The sequence below is a fragment of the Mesoplodon mirus genome (genome assembly GCF_964341445.2).
Source record: "Mesoplodon mirus genome assembly, chromosome: 12".
NCBI classification, from domain to species: Eukaryota; Metazoa; Chordata; class Mammalia; order Artiodactyla; family Ziphiidae; genus Mesoplodon; species Mesoplodon mirus.
The window spans coordinates 90,672,132-90,691,809 of record NC_138988.1 but is presented as its reverse complement, the minus strand read 5'-3'; positions in this window follow the sequence as shown (position 1 = coordinate 90,691,809).

The following is a 19,678-nucleotide window of genomic DNA, read 5'->3' as shown; positions in this document are numbered from 1 at the left end:
GCCTGTGGGCAAGACATAGTTTCCTACACCCTGATCTGACATGGTCTGTGTCACACAGGCGCAGACACTAGGACTGCTAACTTCTGACCATTAATGTCCAGCCCTTTGGATTATGAATTTTTACCCCTGTAAGAAACGGCGCTACTGTTATGTGCATTCTTATCAGCTTTTGCCAGAACCGGTTCTAAAAAGAGGTACCTGGCCCCTTGGCTTCTCTGTCCTCAGACACCCAAGTGTATCACTGGCACTTGGAAAACTTTCAGTTGATTAATAGGTTCTGAGAATCATAAAAGTCTTGATCCTTTCCAAGAACTGTTGTATGCTCGCTGATGAAGAAGGCTTTCAGGAAAGCAGGAAATCAGATGGGCAGGAAAACACAAAAAACAAAGAAAACTGAGTTGGTGTCAATCTCTAGGCTTCACCAGGTAACCAAGCCCAAAGCTTTGCATCAGCAGTTTCCTGGGAGCTGGTAGTAGGCACAGAGCCACAGATTAGTTGGTGAAGAATCGGACCAAACAGGGGGCCAGTAACTTTGGGGCAGAACTAACATTGTCATCAACATGGCCTCCAGCTTCAAATCCAACTGCAGGCCTGTCAGACAGTCACAACAACTTCCCCTCCAAGGCTGGGCCTCACCCTGGCCTTCTAGAAGAGTTTCATCACCAAAAAGCTGCACAGAACTTTAAATGGCCAGTCCAGAGTTTCTCAACTCATGTCCCCACCACTCCCTGTCCCCATGGATATTTTATAGGAGGCCACCACCACCAGATGACAATCTGCTTTTCACACCACACACACATATACACACACTCACACACACACACACAGGCATATGCTTGAGGATCAATTAGGCTAGACAGGCTCATTAAATATCACACAGTTCTAGAAACTGACCAGAATTGAAGCAATGTTCCTCTTATCCTGAGCAAAATGACAGCTTACATGAGGTTTTTGAGGGCAGAAGGAGCTTGAAAGCATTGTTAAAAGAAAAGAAAAAAAATCAACACTTAAATGTGAACTGCCAGAAAAGAAAAGTAGGCCAGTTTGGGTAGTATTTACAAAGCAAATGCTCAGACCACTCATAATTTTCCACAAAGCTATGCTCTTCAGACTTCAAAAACCAGTCTTCACATTGGTGTAGGTTTAAAAACAGAAGATTAATCCTACGCGGATTTTCTTCCGCTCAACAAAACACAGATTATCATCTAGTCTAAGATTTTCCCTTAAAAATGGAGGAACTACGCTTAGATCTTGAAAACAAAACATCGCAGAACTTAAATCTTAATAATTCTGTTTTACTGATACTGTAGTACAATTAGTGTTCAAAGAACTATTAGGTGATGCAGCATCAAGAGAATGGACCAGTTACACTACAGGTTAATTCAGCTGGCTTCTGGAGGATGGGATATGATTCTAAGATGTATAAGAGCTGTACCATGGGCTCATCACTCTCTTTTCCTTCCCCTTTATCTCTGTTTCCATCAGAGATCAATTCATAATAATAATTATTACATGTTAGATATACCTTTTAAAAAGCTCTCTCATTTACCAGTGACAATAACCCACGTGGTTGTTATTATAATCTCTATTTTATAGATGAGAAGCCTGGAGTTTGGGGAGTTTAGGTATCTTGGCTGTGTTTAGGGAGGTTGAATCAAACATGCCTGTCTGATTCCAAAACCTGGGCACTCAGTCATTATGCCACGTTGCCTCCTCTAAAACAAAACATTTCTCTCTTTATCAAGAGGCCCACTCATACACCCACAGGCCTGTCATTCCTGTGGACAAAGCACTGCATTTACTGTTCAAAAATGAGGTGGCTTGGGGTGATGCTACAGGCACTCCGTCTCACCTGTTTTCTGTCTGCCGTAGAATGAGGCTTGATATCAAGGTCAAGTTTCTAATCTCCTTTCTGAAGCTATACTCAGAATGTGAAGTCATCCAGAAGATCCAGTGCTTATCCTGATGACTGGTCTAAAATTAAAGGCCAGACAAAAAGACCTGAAAAAGGATCTGGCATATTTCAGGGAGGCAGCATGATACTGTCGACTGATAAAAATTCAGCAGCAGTCTCATGCCAATCCAGACCCAGCCAAAGAAGCTCAAACAACAAAATTGAATTAAAATCAGCCTCAAAGTTTACAAAGGTGTAACCCTTCAAGAAGATAAATTCTCATGATTCAATCAAAAATAATCACCAACAAAAACTAATTAAAACCATCTACAATGACACAACCCACGTAAAAATAAAATACCATGCTAATAATACCACATATTTGTGTAATGATATTGTGTATTCACAGAGCACACTCATTTATATCATCCCCTTTGATCCTCCCAACGATTCTATGAGGTTGAAAAGGCAGGTGTTATCACTTTTATTATTATGTCATCACCCTCTCCATTTTTATTCACAAGAATACGAAGTTTCTGGTAACTTGCAGCTAGCTTATCCAGCTGGTAAACAGCAAAAGTAGGATTCAAACGTGGCTATTCCATTGTTCTTTTTATTACACAGAGATCTTTTTATTATACTAGGAGTCCACCTTCAGGAAAACAGCAGAAACTGTTGCCTGCATAGAACATTTAACTCCACACCTAACATTTGAGATCTGATCCGGAGAATGGTCTGAACTGACCCATGATGGGTATCACTCTTGCTTTTTAAGCAGTTTCTTTAAGCATCATCCACACAAAACCACAGGGAATTTAGATTTTGCAATCAGTGCCCTATTCCGTCACATTTTAGCTCAACCATTCTGCATTTGTTTGGAGCATCTGTTACCTCCTACCTGCCTAACGTATTTCCTGAGTTGAGGTCACAGTTAAACATCGTTTTTATATTTGTTCATGTTCAGAAAATTAAGAAATTAATATAACTGAACACCTACCAGATTTAGCTCTTACTGCTCCATAATATAGCATTTTCCCCTGAGAATACTATCATTTAGTCATTCAGGATAAATCAACACAGGGCTTCCCTGGTGGCGCAGTGGTTGAGAGTCTGCCTGCCGATGCAGGGGACACAAGTTCATGCCCCGGTCCGGGAGGATCCCACATGCCGCGGAGAGGCTGGGCCCGTGAGCCATGGCCGCTGGGCCTGTGCATCTGGAGCCCGTGCTCCACAACGGGAGAGGTCACAACAGTGAGAGGCCCGCGTACCGCAAAAAAAAAAAAAAAAAGATAAATCAACACAAATCCTCTCAGCCTGCTAACCTCTGTACTTAGGTCAGGGAGATGCTGATATGTCTAAAGACAAAAGAATCCAAAATAATATGCCAACCTCTGAAAGAAACCAGTTATGAGAAATACAAAGCAGAAATTAGTCACGGATAAGCAAATGCAGAAATAAATCCCGCTAACAAAACACCATTAACTAAAAATACACAGAACAATATTTATAAATACGATTTTGCACAACTTCTGAGTGGGCAGGATTGGAGGCTAAAATGTAGAAAAGAAACAGGTAATGAAAATCTAAAGAACCCAGCCTTTAGAGCAAAGCAAAACTGGACCCGAAAACCAGTACTGCTTTTTACTAGTTTTGTGACTTTGAGCAAATCAATTATCTTCTTCAAGTCTCCGCTTCCTCCTCTATAATGTGGAAATAAGAATTACGGTCTCTTGTGGCTGGGGTAAGGACTGAAGGAAAGATTATATATGAAATAACCCGTCATCAAGTAATTGTTGAAAAAATATTAAGCTCTGCTCAGCGGAGCTTACCCTCTACAAACTAACATTTTATTTTAACTTTAGTCTTTGGGGAAGGAGAGGTTTCTAAAATGGATCGCACATGTCCCTGCATACTTAAATGGAGTTCGTGACCATTACTGAGTTTTTGCTGATGAGTCAAGGACCCATCCTGCAATAGAGTGATGTCTTGGAGTCCATTGACTTGTCAAGGATTTGTCCGTACACTAAACTATGCCCAAAGAGGTCAGCTTTTTCAATTACTGTGTCTACTTTCTAGTTTTTCAATCTCCTCTCATATTTCGGTTGTTGCTGCCTTGACTGCTATTTTGGTTCTCCTATGAGTTAGGGAACTCTGTAAAATCCCTAGGCTTTGGCTGAATGCCTAAGGAGTTCTTGTAGAAGTCAAGTACAGTTGTCCCTCAGTATCCGGGGAGGGTTGGTTCCAGGACGTGCGGCAGACATCAAAATCCATGGAAGCACAAGTCTTACAGTAGACTCTCCTATCTGCGAGCTCCACATCCGCGGACTCAACCTACTGCTGATGGAAAACGTAGTACTGTATGCAAACTATATGTACGGAGGGCCGACTGTACTTCGTTTTTAAGTAAGCTCTATGCTATCTATCTCGGATATTCAGAGGTTTTTTTTTTTTTTTTTTATTTCCTTTGGGTGTCCTGACATGCTTGGTGTCCTGATATGCTTTGGGTGTCCTGACATTCTCCATCCTGTGCCCCAGCCCCACTGTGGGTGTCGTTGCTGAGACCGCTGCCATCTTAGGCTTCAGGGAGCTGCCCAGCCTTAATCCTTTAATCCTAGACCTCGTATTCAGATCAGAGGCCACTTGGATGCTCCCTCAACTCATATTTTTACCTTACTCTTCACTCTTTGTTCTGCTGCCTGATTCCTAGGCCCAATGGTAGTGACAAGCACAACAATGCTTTAGAATGAAGGGATGGATGGTTTCCTGGCAATCAGTGCAGCCAGTGGTACTCATGACTTCTCACTTAAATCCTCATGACCCGGCCTGTTGTTCAGAGCCTGTGTGGCTCTCCGTGTCAGCACATTAGGCTGGCCAGCCCTAAATGCTGAGTGTACACTGTAGTCTGTTATTTATAGGACTAAAGTAGGTATTTGTCCCTATTCCCTAAGCCTTTCCTATACTCCTATTGTGCCATTTCTGCAACTTTCATTTACTTTGGAACAATTTCCATCATTATTGGTTAGTTATTTCAGAGTATCTCAAAAACATACTAGCAGGCGCTCCTGTTGGCAGTCTCTAAGAAAGGAACATGAGGCTCCGTTGACCACAGGACTTTTTTGTGTGTTCATGGTGCATCCTTCAGAATTAACATTCCCCAGATTCACTTGAGGAAACAGGGCTGTTGCTTGTGAAGACTGAGTTGACATTCAGCAAATGTTTATTGAGGAACTGTTATTTATAAAGTACTATTCTAAACTACAAACAGACAAAAATACCTCCCCCAATGGAGCTTATACTCTAGCAGGGGAAGGCAACAAAAACATTAAATATATATATATATGTATATATGTATATGATATGTATATGCAGGGTACATATGTTGTAGTGTTTTATAGGGTGGCCAGAGTAGACCTCATTAAGATCACATTTAAACAAAGACTTGAAAGCAGCTAAGGAGTTAGCCAGGCAGATTTCTGGGCAAAGACTATTCCAGAAAGAGGAACTGTCTAGCACAAAGGCCCAAAGACAGGAGTAGGCCTGGCAGAGTGGAGAAACAACAGGCTGCCAGGAAGCCTGGCGCAGAGTGATTGAGGGGAGAGAGGGAGGAGATGGGCCAGAGAGGTGTGGAGAGCCAGCCTATGGGGACCTTGGGGGCCATTACAACAACTTTGTCTGTTCCTCTGATCTCGATTGGGAGCCACTGCAAGGATTTGAGCAGGAGTGCCTATACTCTTTAAACAGCTCCCCTTTCCCCTCCCCCTAGCCCCTGGTAACCACCATTCTACTTTCTGTTTCTATGAATTTGACTACTTTAGATACCTCCTATAAGTGGAATCATACAATATTTTTCTTTGGTTACTGGCTTATTTCATGTCCTCAAGGTTGATCCATGTTGTAGCCTGTGACAGGATTTTCTTTCTTTTGAAGGCTGAACAATATTTCATTTTATGGAAAGGCCACATTTTGTTTATCCATTCATCTGTTGATGGACACTTGGATTGTTTCCACCTCTTTGCTATGGTGATAGTGCTGCTATCAAAATGGGTGTGTAAATATCTCTTTGAGACGCTACTTTCAACCCTTTGGATATATACGCATAAGTGGGATTGCTGGATGATATGGTAATTCTCTCTTGAATTCTTTGAGGAACCATCGTACTGTTTTCCATAGCCGTTGTGCCATTTTACAATCCCATCAACAGTGCACAAGGCTTCCAATTTCTCAACATTGTTACCAACGCTTGTTATTTTCTGTTTTGTTTTTATTCAGTAGTAGCCATCCGAATGGGTGTGAGGTAATCTCATATCTCATTGCGGGTTTTTTTTTTTTTTTTGGCGGTACGCGGGCCTCTCACTGCTGCGGCCTCTCCCGTTGCGGAGCGCAGGCTCAGCGGCCATGGCTCATGGGCCCAGCCGCTCCGCGGCATGTGGGATCTTCCCAGACTGGGGCATGAACCCGTGTTCCCTGCATCGGCAGGCGGACTCTCAACCACTGCGCCACCAGGGAAGCCCTCTCATTGCGGTTTTGATTTACATTTCACTGCTGGTTAGTGATGTTGAGCACATTTTCATATGCTTGTTAACCATTTTACATCATCTTTAGAGAAATGTCTGTTTAAGCCCGTTACCTATTTTTTGGTCATGTTATTTGATTTTTTGTTGAGAGGTAGGAGTTCTCTGTATATTCTGGCTATTAACCCTTTATGAGATATATGATTTTCAAATATTTTCTCCCATTCCGTATGTTGCCTTTTCACTCTGTTGATTGTATCCTTTGATGCACAAAAGTTTTTAAGTTTGATGTCCCATTTCTCCCTTTTTACTTTTGTTACTGGTGCTTTTTTGTCATATATAAAAAATCATTGCCACATCCAATGTCATAATGTTTTCCCCCTATGTTTTCTTCTAGTTTTCCAGTTTTAGGTCTTACGTTTATGTCTTTAATCCATTTTGAGTTAATTTTTGGATATGGTGTAAGATAAGAGTCCAACTTCAGTTTTTTGCAGATGGATTTCCAGCTTCTCAACACAATCTTAGACTGTCCTTTTCCCATTGAGTAGTCTTGACACCCATGTTGAAGATCATTTGACCATATGTGTGAGGGTTTAACTGAATTCCCTCATTTTTTAATGTAAAACAATTAAGCTGTCTCTTTCCTTCCAAGCTCTTTAAAATCCAGCCTATAAAAGGACTTATTATTTTCCTACATAATTTTCTCCCTGAAAGAGATTCTCCTGCCAGCTGTAAAAATTTTAGATTTTCCGGCAACTGTCACAGCTATGAATTCAGTCTCCCTGGGCTGCAGTTTCCATGTATGTGGATGAGAAATAAAACTGCCCCGCAACCATTGTAGATTTTTTAAACTATATTTATTGAGAGATACATTATATATGTAAATGTAATAATATATATACACACATATATATATAATTTAAATTAAAATAACCAAATTAAAAATATATGCATGTTCCCACAACTCTTTTAAGAAATAGAACATCAGGAATACCATCAACAGTGCTCTCCAAACCAAGGCTTGTACCGCCCTCACCCCCCTACCCCAACTCAGGTACATAAGGACTTTCTGGGGGTACCTAAGCATCCACCAGTTTAAGTAAGTTATTTCTAGATAAGCAAATTCCATATACACTCTTCCTAAACCCAGTTTGCCTGAGAACTCTTGAGTTCCCAATAGTCCTTCTCCCACTTGACCAAAGCACCCATTGAAAAATCTTACAGTGCACTAGGGTCCTGGGTGTGAACCCCTCTCATCTCCAAATGGGCCAGGTCTCCTGAGGATTAAGCAAGGTACCATAAACCCACAGGCCTTTCTGTGTTTCCCATTTTATGCATATTTCTGTCAATGGTAAAGCATGAATTTTAGAATCAAGTATTGTGGCTCCTGTCCAGATGTTCTGAAATCAGATCTATGGTAGTGATAAGGATGGGGGTGGCAATGATAATTTTCTACCTCTTTCTACCCCAGTTTATTTTCAAAGAATGAGGAAGAGTCCTGGGAGAGAAAAACAAAGAAAGCATGGATAAGAAATATTCAACACTGAAAACTTGGGCTTTCTTTTTTCATATATTTAAAAGCATTTCTTTTCAGCTATTTTCAATACTCTTTCCTAGGGTGTGTCATTTGCTGGAAATAAAAACATCTTGATCAGCTGAAGAAGCAGAATGATTCTGCTTCTTTTCAGTGTTACTGGAATGTTTTCTGGGACTGCCAAAAATATCAGGATAACTTTGGGTAAAATCCAAAGATAAAATTTTTATGTAACTTCTTTCCATTTTGGTATGTGGTACTCAATGTACTAATTAAAACCCATTTTATCAATTATATTATGAATTTTTTGTAATTACAGTGAATCATATTATTTCATCCTATGAAATGTTTATTATTTTATATCTCCTATTAATAAAAAAAGTATATGAAATAACTGCTAGTCCCACCAGTTATTACCAGTATAAACCATTCTCTTTATTAAAAGCATAGAAGAAGTAAGGTCATGATTCTTCTTATAAAAGGATTTATTTCCGGGGCCTCCCTGGTGGCGCAGTGGTTGAGAGTCCGCCTGCCGATGCAGGGGATACGGGTTCGTGCCCCGGTCTGGGAGGATCCCATATGCCGCGGAGCGGCTGGGCCCGTGAGCCATGGCCGCTGAGCCTGTGCGTCCGGAGCCTGTGCTCCGCAACGGGAGAGGCCACGACAGTGAGAGGCCCGCATACCGCAAAAAAATAAAAATAAAAAATAAAAAATAAAAAATAAAAAAAAAAAAAAAAAAAAAGGATTTATTTCCAAAGCCAACTATACTTCAGTGAAGTGTAAAATTGATAAATAAATAAATAAGCAAAAAATAGGATTTATTTCCAATAAATTTTACTTCTTGTGTTTAATGATTATTTATCAACATTTATAACATATTTAAGAATTTAAAGTGGGTACTAATAATAATTACAAAGGTAATTTTTTTTAATCCTGGAGGCTCATGACTTCAGAAAATGAGATAAATGTTAAGATTACACGTATACACATATTTTGTTTTAGATAAGTATGATAGGATAATCAAGAGAAGAGTTTCAATCATAAAGATATATTAGGACAAAAGCTTGTGGAGGAAGTAGAATAGAAATATTATTCAAAGAGAAAAAGGGAAGATTTACATATTTTAATGTTTTGTTTTACTGAAGATTAGTTGATTTACAATGTTGTGTTAGTTTCAGGTGTACAGCAATGTGATTCAGTTATACCTACATATATACCTATTTTTTTCAGATTCTTTTCCCTTATAGGTTATTACAAAATATTGAATAGTTCCCTGTGCTATACAGTAGGCCCTTGTTGGTTATCTATTTTATATATAGTCGTGTGTATATGTTAATCCCAAACTCCTAATTTATCCCTCCTCCACTTCCTCATATTCTTTCACAAGTTAAAAAGCTTGTTTATGTATGTTTTAAATGGTTGTTGGTAATAGTATAAAATTATTATGGTTTTATATCTTATTGAATACTTTTAAAAGCAAGATATGACAGTTTTATTTTTAAATGTCAAATTTTACAACACACTGGAAATTACATTCTTTGCAACTCTTTCAACTTGTAATGAACATTTTTAGATGGTAATTTTTAAATGTAGGAACAAATACATAGTTTCTCAAAATTCTTTACGGGAATAAGTGAACAAAAGATTTGAACTAAAAAGCCCTATGTGTCCCTTCTCAATGAATTACCATCTCACAAAGGTGACAATTATTTGAATTTTATATTAAGTATGTACTTGCTTCTTTTTGTAACTTTGCCATGTTATGTATATAACTCTAAGCATAATTGCTAGGTTTAGCTGGTTTTGATCTCTGTACAAGAATTCCCCATTCCTTGTGGGTTTTTTTTAACACTCAAAAGGCAATTCATCCATATAGGGATGTGGTTAAAATACCTTAATCATTTTCACTGCTGTGTGGTATTCCTTTATATAAACTATATCACAATTTAACAATTATTTAACAATTAATTATCACAAGTTAACCATTAGCAGTGGTTAAGAATCCACCTGCCAATGCAGGGGACATGGGTTCGAGCCCTGGTCCAGGAAGATCCCACATGCCACGGAGCTACTAAGCCTGTGCACCACAACTACTGAGCCTGCACCCTAGGGCCCATAAGCCACAACTGCTGAAGCCCGCATGCCACAACTACTGAGCCCAGGTGCCTAGAGCCCGTGCTCCACAACATGAGAAGCCACTGCAATGAGAAGCCCGCACGCCACAACTAGAGAAAGCCCGCATGCAGCAACGAAGACCCAAAGCAGCCAAAAATAAATAAATTAATAAATTAATTAACAATTATCTGGTTCATTTGATATCTGGAAACAATGGATTCCAGATTTTTGCCTTTAAAAACACTAACATAAAACCATAACAATGCTGATGTAAATATTCTCAACCCGTGGTAAACATAGATAAGAATGTAGTAAAGATTTAGGAGTGAATATTGCTGGATCATAAGGTAAATGCACATTCAACATTTCAAGATGAAACCAAATTGTTTCCCAAAGTGGTTGTACAAAGCTGCCCTCCCCCTGCAGCGTATGAAACTCCCAGTGTTCCACATCCTCACTCACACTTGGTATTTTTTAATCTTTATTGGAGTAAAATTGCTTTACAATGGTGTGTTAGTTTCTGCTGTATAACAAAGTGAATCAGCTATACATATACATACATCCCCGTATCCCCCACCTTGTGCCTCCCTCCCACCCTCCCTATCCCACCCCCTAGTCCTCACAAAGCACCGAGCTGATCACCCTGTGCTATGCAGCTGCTTCCCACTAGCTATTTATTTTACATTTGGTGGTGTATATGTGTCCATGCCACTCTCTCACTTCGTCTCAGCTTCCCCTTCCCCCCCGTGTCCTCAAGTCCGTTCTCTATGTCTGCATCTTTATTCCTGCCCTGCCACTAAGTTCATCAGTACCATTTTTTTGGATTCCATATGTATGCGTTAGCATATGGTATTTGTTTTTGTCCTTCTTACTTACTTCACTCTGTATGACAGACTCTAGATCCATCCACCTCATTACAAATAACTCAGTTTTTTTCCTTTTTATGGCTGAGTAATATTCCATTGTATATATGTGCCGCATCTTCGCTCAACATCACTAATCGTTAGAGAAATACAAATCAAAACCGCAATGAGGTATCTATCACCTCACGCCATTCAGAATGGCCATCATCAAAAAATCTACAAACAGGGCTTCCCTGGTGGCACAGTGGCTGGGGGTCTGCCTGCCGATGCAGGGGACACGGGTTCGTGCCCCGGACCGGGAAGATCCCACATGCCACGGAGCGGCTGGGCCTGTGAGCCATGGCCGCTGAGCCTGCGCGTCTGGAGCCTGTGCTCCACAGCGGGAGGGGCCACAGCGGTAAGAGGCCCGCGTACCGCAAAAAAAAAAAATTCATAGATCAAGTAAAGTTAGAATTGATCATCTCTATAGGAAAGAGTTAACATTTATTAAGCATTGACTATGTGTTGGGTATTGTGCGGGAGTTAACATACTGTTAATTCATGATAAGAGTTAATCCTGATAAGAGTCCTTCAGAGTTTGTAACATTATCCCTGTTTTGAAGACGAAGAAGTCAAGTAACTTGCAAAGATTCATACGAAGCTAATAAGTGGCAGAGAGAGATTGTCAGAGTCTGTATTCATTTGTTACTGCTGTAACAAATTACCACAAACTTTGTAGCTTCAAAGAACAGAAATTTTTTATCTTATAGTTCTGGAGGTCAGACATCCAAAATGGGTTTCACTGGGCTAAAATCAGGGTGTCAGCAGGGCCGCATTCCTTTCAGGAGACTCCAGAGGAAAATCTATTTTCTTGCCTTGTCCATCTTCTAAAGTCTGCCCACATTCACGGGCCCGTAGACCCCCTCCATCTTCAAGTCAGCAATGGGCTGGTCAAGTCTTTCTCACGTCACATCACTTTGATACTGACCGACTCTTCTTCCTCCAGCTTTCATCTTTGAGGACCCTTGTGATTATATTCAGCCCACCTGGGTAATATACCTACTTTCAGGTCAGCTGATTAGCAAACCTAGTTCCAACTGCAACCTTAATTCCACCACCACCACCCCCGACAACCCCACCAAGTAACCTAACATATTCACAGGTCCAGGACTCAGTTCGTGGACATCTTTGGGGGACCATGATTCTACCCACACAGGCTCCAAAGCCCATCCTCTTTTCTTTACATCATACTCCCTTCTCACTGCCTCTCCAACATTCTTTCCAATTCTCAGTGAAGCTTATGGAAAATGTGAAAAGAAAAAAAGAGAGAAAGAGAGAGAGAGAAGACATGATCCCTGCTGTTAAGGAGGTTCCAGAGAAGTTGAGGTGGCGAGAAGAACTCGTATAAAGTGTAACACCCAATTTGGGTTTGCAAGTGACACAGCCCATAATAGACATCACAGTTATACCTCAGCTTACAAACTCTCTGGCTGTGGAAACCTAGTGCTAATGTTTAGTCCTTTCACTGCTGTGCTCGTGAAAACAATTTTCTAATTCCTGCACGCAAAAGGGGAGGGTCCGGAACCATTTGGGGCGCTGGACAACACAGAGAAAGTGATGTCCCAGAAGGAGGGGAAGCAGTGGCATGTGCTGGGGTGAAGTCACAGAGGCAGGGAAGGCCCGGGCAGGGTGACGGAAGGAGAGGTACTGTGGAGGTTGCAGGAGACGCAGCAAAAGGCTCTGGTCAGGGAAGAACCGCTTCTGAGCACAGATGCCTCCTGAGCAGGCCAGAGCCTGGACCCCTCCTCATGAAACTTTGGACAAGAAGCGCACCCTCAGAATGCTTCTGCTTCGTTTGTTGTGATGGTAGCAAGTCTAGAGAAGGGAGAGAGCCATGGGGACCGAAATAGTCAAATTCTCAATGAAGTCATGAGAACTGAAACAGAGGCTCGTTATTGTTGTTGCTGAGAGAGAACAGAGGGCAGGCAGTCCATGGCAGAAGCGACTGCAGAGAAAAGGATCTGAAGAGAGAATGGACAACCAGGAGAGCCTCTCATGGGAGGCTCTTCCAGCCATGGTTGCCAACTTCATCCCCAAGCCAGGTGTACTTTAAAAGCATCTTTATCACGGCCAGCACTGTGCTGCCGCAAGCCCCGAAGCAGGCTCAGACCCTACCAGTACCAGAACCCTCTGAGGTACTTGTCAAAAATGCAGATTTGAGGGCTTCGGGGCAGACCTTCCAGAGCAGAATGGCTAGCGCTGGGGACCAGGAATCTTCATTTTAACCAAAATTCCCCAAGGAGATGAAATTGAAAGCCAGGGAGGCAGGTGGTCCAAATCCTTCCCTGTAAGAAAGATCACTGAAAATAGATGAACACTTCACCATCAGGTGAAGGTCAGTGAACTGGGCCAGTAGGAAGAAGATGTAAAGGAAAGAAGCTTTCTGTCTCCCGGTACTGTGGCCACTGCAGAAAGCAGCCTTGAGAAACATAAATGGGATCGCTAACATTTAGACTCCTTAGATACCTGTTTTCAGACACAAACTTTTGTGGTGCCAACTACTTGGTAATTTTAAAAATAGAAAAAGGACTGTATTTTGCTCTGAAATAGTATTACTTCAATCATTCTGCCTTTTCTATAACTATGGGGGAAATATGTATTAACTGCAGTTAGGGGAAGACTATCAACAGCATTTAAAGGGAGAGATACCCTCTCAAGAACATAGTCATCTATTCACCAGTGGCAGCTATGAACTATAGGCAAATTGTAAGAAAAGTAATAACATTGATGCTCACTGAATACAGTTAAAAAGGCTTTCAGGGCTTCCCTGGTAGTGCAGTGGTTGAGAATCTGCCTGCCAATGCAGGGGACACGGGTTCGAGCCCTGGTTTGGGAAGATCCCACATGCCGTGGAGCAACTAGGCCCGTGAGCCACAACTACCGAGCCTGCACGTCTGGAGCCTGTTCTCCACAACAAGAGAGGCCACAATAGTGAGAGGCCCGCGCACCGCGATGAAGAGTGGCCCCCGCTTGCCGCAACTGGAGAAAGCCCTCGCACAGAAACGAAGACCCAACACAGCCAAAAATAAAAAAAATAAAAAATAAAGGCTTTCAGTTTAAAAAAGAAGAAGAATAGAAAGAAAATAACAATAAATATATTATTATGTGTGCCATTTTTAATTTTAGTCCAGAGGGACTTCTGAATGTGGCTCAAGATTCAAAATACCTTTTAAAATCTGTTTTCTTCAAGCAAATATATTGTTGGTGAGGCAACAGAATTCTTAATAAAAATGGATTAAGGGAAAAAAAATAAAAAAATAAAAAAATAAAAAAATAAAATCCTTTAAAGTTTCAGCACTTCTTTTTAGCACCATCTGCATAGAGGAAAAATGCTTTCACATTACTAGATTGTACCACACTTATTTAGAGTATTTTGTCTCAAACAGGTGTGGCCTTGGCCACACCTAAGTCTTTTTTGTGTTCAAGCCAAGCGAGAAATCTGTGGCTGGAGACCAATTCTTTCCATTTTTGGAGCTTCATCAAGATTCGTTGAGCTACTTTTTCAAACCTAGGCTTCCTCCTACACAGATGGGCATTTAATAGAGACTACTTTACAGGGCCGTAAAGAAATTTCTATGTCTCTCTCTTCCTTTCACTTCTTTAAATTTCATTTCATGGTCCATTGTCTTAGAAGATCCCACCTGTTCTTCAAACTCTCAAGCCAAGTCTTGAGTCATCTATTCTCTACTGGCAATTTTTGTTTATGTGTTTTTTATGTTTATGTTTAAGCTTTATGTTTAAGCTTTAAACCAAAGTTCACAACCTTGGCTATATATCAGAATCACCTGGGGGGGTGATAAATTACTGATGCCAGGGCTGTATTCCAAGCCAATTAAAGTGAGGTGATCCCCAGCAAGACAAAGGCAAGCTTACTCTAAAATTGATATGGAAAAACAAAGGACTTAGAATAACTAAGACAATTTTGAAAAAGAGGAATAAAGTGGAAGGAATCACTCCACTTGATATTAAGGCTTATATAGCTACAGTGATCCAGATAGTGTGGTAATTAAAAAAAAAAGATAATTGGTACTGATGGAAGGATAGATACACAGATCAATGCAACAGAAAAAAACCTGTGAATAGACCCACATAAATATGCCCAACTTATTTTTGACAAAGATGGAGGAGTAATTCTAGTGAGAAAGAATAGCCTTTTCAAGAGATGGTGTTGGAACAACTGGACATGCAAAGGCAAAAAATGAATCTCAGACTAAACCTCATGTCTTATACAAAAAATTAACTTAAAATGGATCACAGACTTAAATATAAAATATAAAACTACAAACCTTTTAGAAAAAACATAAGAGAAAATCTTCAGGACCGAGGGTTAGGTAAAGAGATCTTAGACTTGAGGCCAAAAGCATGATCCACTAAAAGTATTGAAAAATTGGATCTCATTGAAATTAAATTTTTTTACTCTGTGAAAGAACCTTATAAGAGAATAAAAAGACAAGCTACAGAGTGAGGGAAGATATTTGTGAACCATATATCCTACAAAAGAGTTGTTTCTAGAAAATATAAAGAACTCAAAACTCATGGTAAAAAGCCAACAATCCAATTTCTAAATGCGCAAAAGTCATGAAGGGACATTTCACCTAAGAGGATATACAGACGGTGAACAAGCACATGAAAAGATGTTCAACATTGTTAGCAATTTGGGAACTGCAAATGAAAATCATGAAATATCACTACATACTTACTGGAATGGCTAATTAAAAAAAAAGTGTCACCATCTAAAGCTGGCAAGGTTGAGGAGAAACTGGACCACTCATATGTTGCTGGTGGGTATGTAAAATTGTACAGCAACTCTGGAAAATAGTTTGACAGCTTCTTATAAAACTAAGCATGTACTTACCATATGACCCAGGAATTCCAAAGTTGGTCATTTATTCCAGAGAAATGAAAACTTAGGTTCAACGAAAACCTCTACATGATTGTTTATAGCAGCTTTCTTCATAACAGCCCCAAACTAGAAACAACCCAAATATCCCTCAGTGGGTGAATAGTAAAACAGACTGCGAAACACCCATCCCATGGATACTACACAACAATAAAAGGCAGCCAACTGTTGATACATCAACAACTTAGATGGGTCTCAAGGGAATTATGCTGAGTGAAAAAAGCCAACCTCAAAACATCACATACTGTGTGATTCCATCCACATAACATTCTTGAGATACCAAATTATAGGGATGGAGAACAGATCAGTGGTTGCCAGGGGCTAGAGGTGGAAGAATAATATGAGGTAGCCTTGTGGTGACGGCACAGCTCTGTATGTCGATTGTGATGGTGGTTACGCAATTCTACAGGTGCTAAAATTGCATAGAAACACACACATGCACACACAGGAGCATACTAACACTGATGAAATCTGAATAAGCTCTTGTAGACTGTACCAATGTTGTTTTTCTGGAGTTGATATTGTACTATACTTAATGCAAGATTATCACTGGGGGAAACTGGGTGAAGAGTACACAGAATCTCCCTGTACGTTTTTTCCAATTTCCTGTGAATTTATAACTATTTTGAAGTAAAACTTTTAAGCAAAAAAAAAAAGGTACATTAATAAAATGTTGATGCTTGACCCCTATTCCAGACAAATTAGATGAAAATTTCCTGAGGTAAGACAGGACACTAATATTTTTTAAACTCCTTCCAGATTATTCTATGGTGCATTCAAGGTTGAACCACTGTTTTAAGCAAGCATGGATTTCCAAAAATATGTAAATTACAAAGATGATAACTTGCTTTATTAAAAGAATCTTTGCTCTACAATGCTAAATTGATCACAAGCAGTCTTTCAAGAATTGAGCCCTCTAAATCACTTAAGAAATCTAATTTACACATTACCTTTTAGGAACACATATATCTAGTGTTCATGCTGAAACACATGAGCAGTCATAAGTAGCTATTGTTATAAAGAAAAAAAACAAAATTCAAAAGGATATATGCACCCCTATGTTCATAACAGCACTATTTACAATAGCCAAGACATGGAAGCAACCTAAATGTCCATCGACAGATGAATGAATAAAGAAGAAGTGGTATATACACAATGGAATATTACTCAGCCATGAAAAAGGATGAAAAATGTCATTTGCAGCAACATGGTTGGACCTAGAGATTAACATACTAAGTGAAGTAAGTCAGACAGAGAAAGGCTGATATCACTTACATGTGAAATCTAAAAAAATGATACAAATCAACTTATATACAAAATGGAAATAGACCCACAGACATAGAAAACAAACTTACAGTTACCAAAGGAGATAGTTGGGGTGGAGGGTAAATTAGGAGCTTGGGATTAATGTACACACTACTATATATAAAATAGATAACCAACAAGGACCTACTGTATATCACAGGGAACTATACTCAATATCTTGTAATAACCTATAATGGAAAAGAATCTGAAAAAGAATATATATGTATATGAATCACTGTGCTGTATACCTGAAACTAACACAACATTGTAAATCAACTTACTTCAATTTTTTAAAAAAATCTATTGTATTCAGCTCTCTGAGAAAATGTATCTGACTAGATTATTAATTTCTCTTTATGTCTACTGCTTGAAACTGCCTGTCTCTCCAAATCGGTGTCAGCAGAGGATCACCTGACAACATTTAAACATTTGCCTTTTGTTTCAAGAATCTCAGTGGAGGGCTTCCCTGGTGGTGCTGTGGTTGAGAGTCCGCCTACCGATTCAGGGGACACGGGTTCGTGCACCGGTCTGGGAAGATCCCACATGCCGCAGAGCGGCTGGGCCCGTGAGCCATGGCCGCTGAGCCTGTGCATCTGGAGCCCGTGCTCCGCAACGGGAGAGGCCACAACAGTTAGAGGCCCGCATACCGCCAAAAAAAAAAAAAAAAAGAATCTCAAGGGAGATTGAGAAGTAGCCCCCTGGGGCTTCAACAGTGTTAATCACGAGGGCAGATATTCTAAGGATATGAGTTGTACTGGACCAGCACTAGACCCTGAGGGATAGAGCCTCCATGGATTTTTACTTTTTAGTGCATTCATGATATATGCAGGGCCCTCTAAATTATGGGCCAAGTATCCAGGCTCCTCTTACCCCAGACTAAGGTCAGTCTTGCACACATCCCATAAAATAAGTCTCATTTTATTGTCTGTATATCAGTTGTGCATGTGACCTGTTTGATAACCAACTTTATTTGCCATCCTGGGATCAAGGTAACTTTTGTTCTAAAAATTATGTCTGTCCACAAATGGTGATATTTTGTCATTGAAAGATCTCCAAAGAATATGCCAGAGACTCAAAAGAGGAATCCAAAACAATTTGAACAGTGGCAGCATCCCTGGGATATCAGTGTAGATTCTCAAGGTAAACTGTTACCAAATAAAAATACTGATTTGTTTGTTACATGTCTTGTCATTTTTAAATCCTATCTTGAAAACTCAGGGGTGCCTGGCTACTACCCTGCAAAACCTAGGTGAGGCTCAGAAAGCTCCTGTGTTCTCCATCCGCTTTTATGTGGGGATTCGGAAAGATTCACACACTTTGCCACTGCTGCCATCTTCCCCCTCTTGCATTCTTTCCATTATTTTTCTGTAAACATTATTTCACATAATTATGGTCATAAATATATACATAAAAATTGTATATTCTAACCATCAACAAACAATGTGAGAAGATAATCTACAAAATGGGAAAAAATATTTGCAAATCATGTATCTAATAAGGGGTTAATATCCGAAACATATAAATAACTCATACAACTCAATAGCAAAAAACAAATAACCCAATTGAAAAATAGGCAAAGGGGCTTCCCTGGTGGCGCAGTGGTTGGGAGTCTGCCTGCCGATGCAGGGGACACGGGTTCGTGCCCCAGTCCGGGAGGATCCCACATGCCGCGGAGCGGCTGGGCCCTTGAGCCATGGCCGCTGAGCCTGCGCGTCCGGAGCCTGTGCTCCACAACGGGAGAGGCCACAGCAGTGAGAGGCCCGTGTACCATTAAAAAAAAAAAAAAAAAGCTTTGGGGAACACTGGGTTAAATCAAGTTTTAAAAATTTCTTTTTTACCAGATGTTGCAACGCTTTTAATATGTTAAGTTATTGATATATTGTGAATCTCCAATAAAGGACTAAAATAATCACCACTTCCAAAAATTATTTGACCACAAACGCTTTTTGTTTTCTTTTGTGTACATCTCTCCTGATTAATGTTCTGTGGAACTCACTTTAGGAAACACTACTCAATAGTTATATGACGGAAACAACACATGTGCATTTTTTTTCACTTAACAGCTTCTTCATTTTGCTCTGCTGAAGCAAACTGCAATTACCATTTATTGTGAAATTTGTGATATCTCTCTTTCCAGTCTTTTTTTCATCACTGTTCCATTTGTAGTACTAGCCTCTACATCTCTACTCTGCATCAGTAATGGGCCTTCATTTTAAATTAAAAATTTTCCCCACTTAGAGATCTACCTCTTAAGATTTTTGATATTTAATAGAGGATATAAGACTTACTCACAAATAACTATAAGATGGACAACTAGAAAAATGATTTAAAGATATAATTAAAATAATAATAACATTTAAATGTATTTACCACTTATGATTCAGTAGGTACCAGCGTAACTTATCATCTCTGCATAAGATATTCAAATATATTACCATATTACATTGGTGCATGTAAAAAAATAGTTCAAATTGAGTCAATCCATTGACCAATTAGATAGATAGGTGAATACTAAAT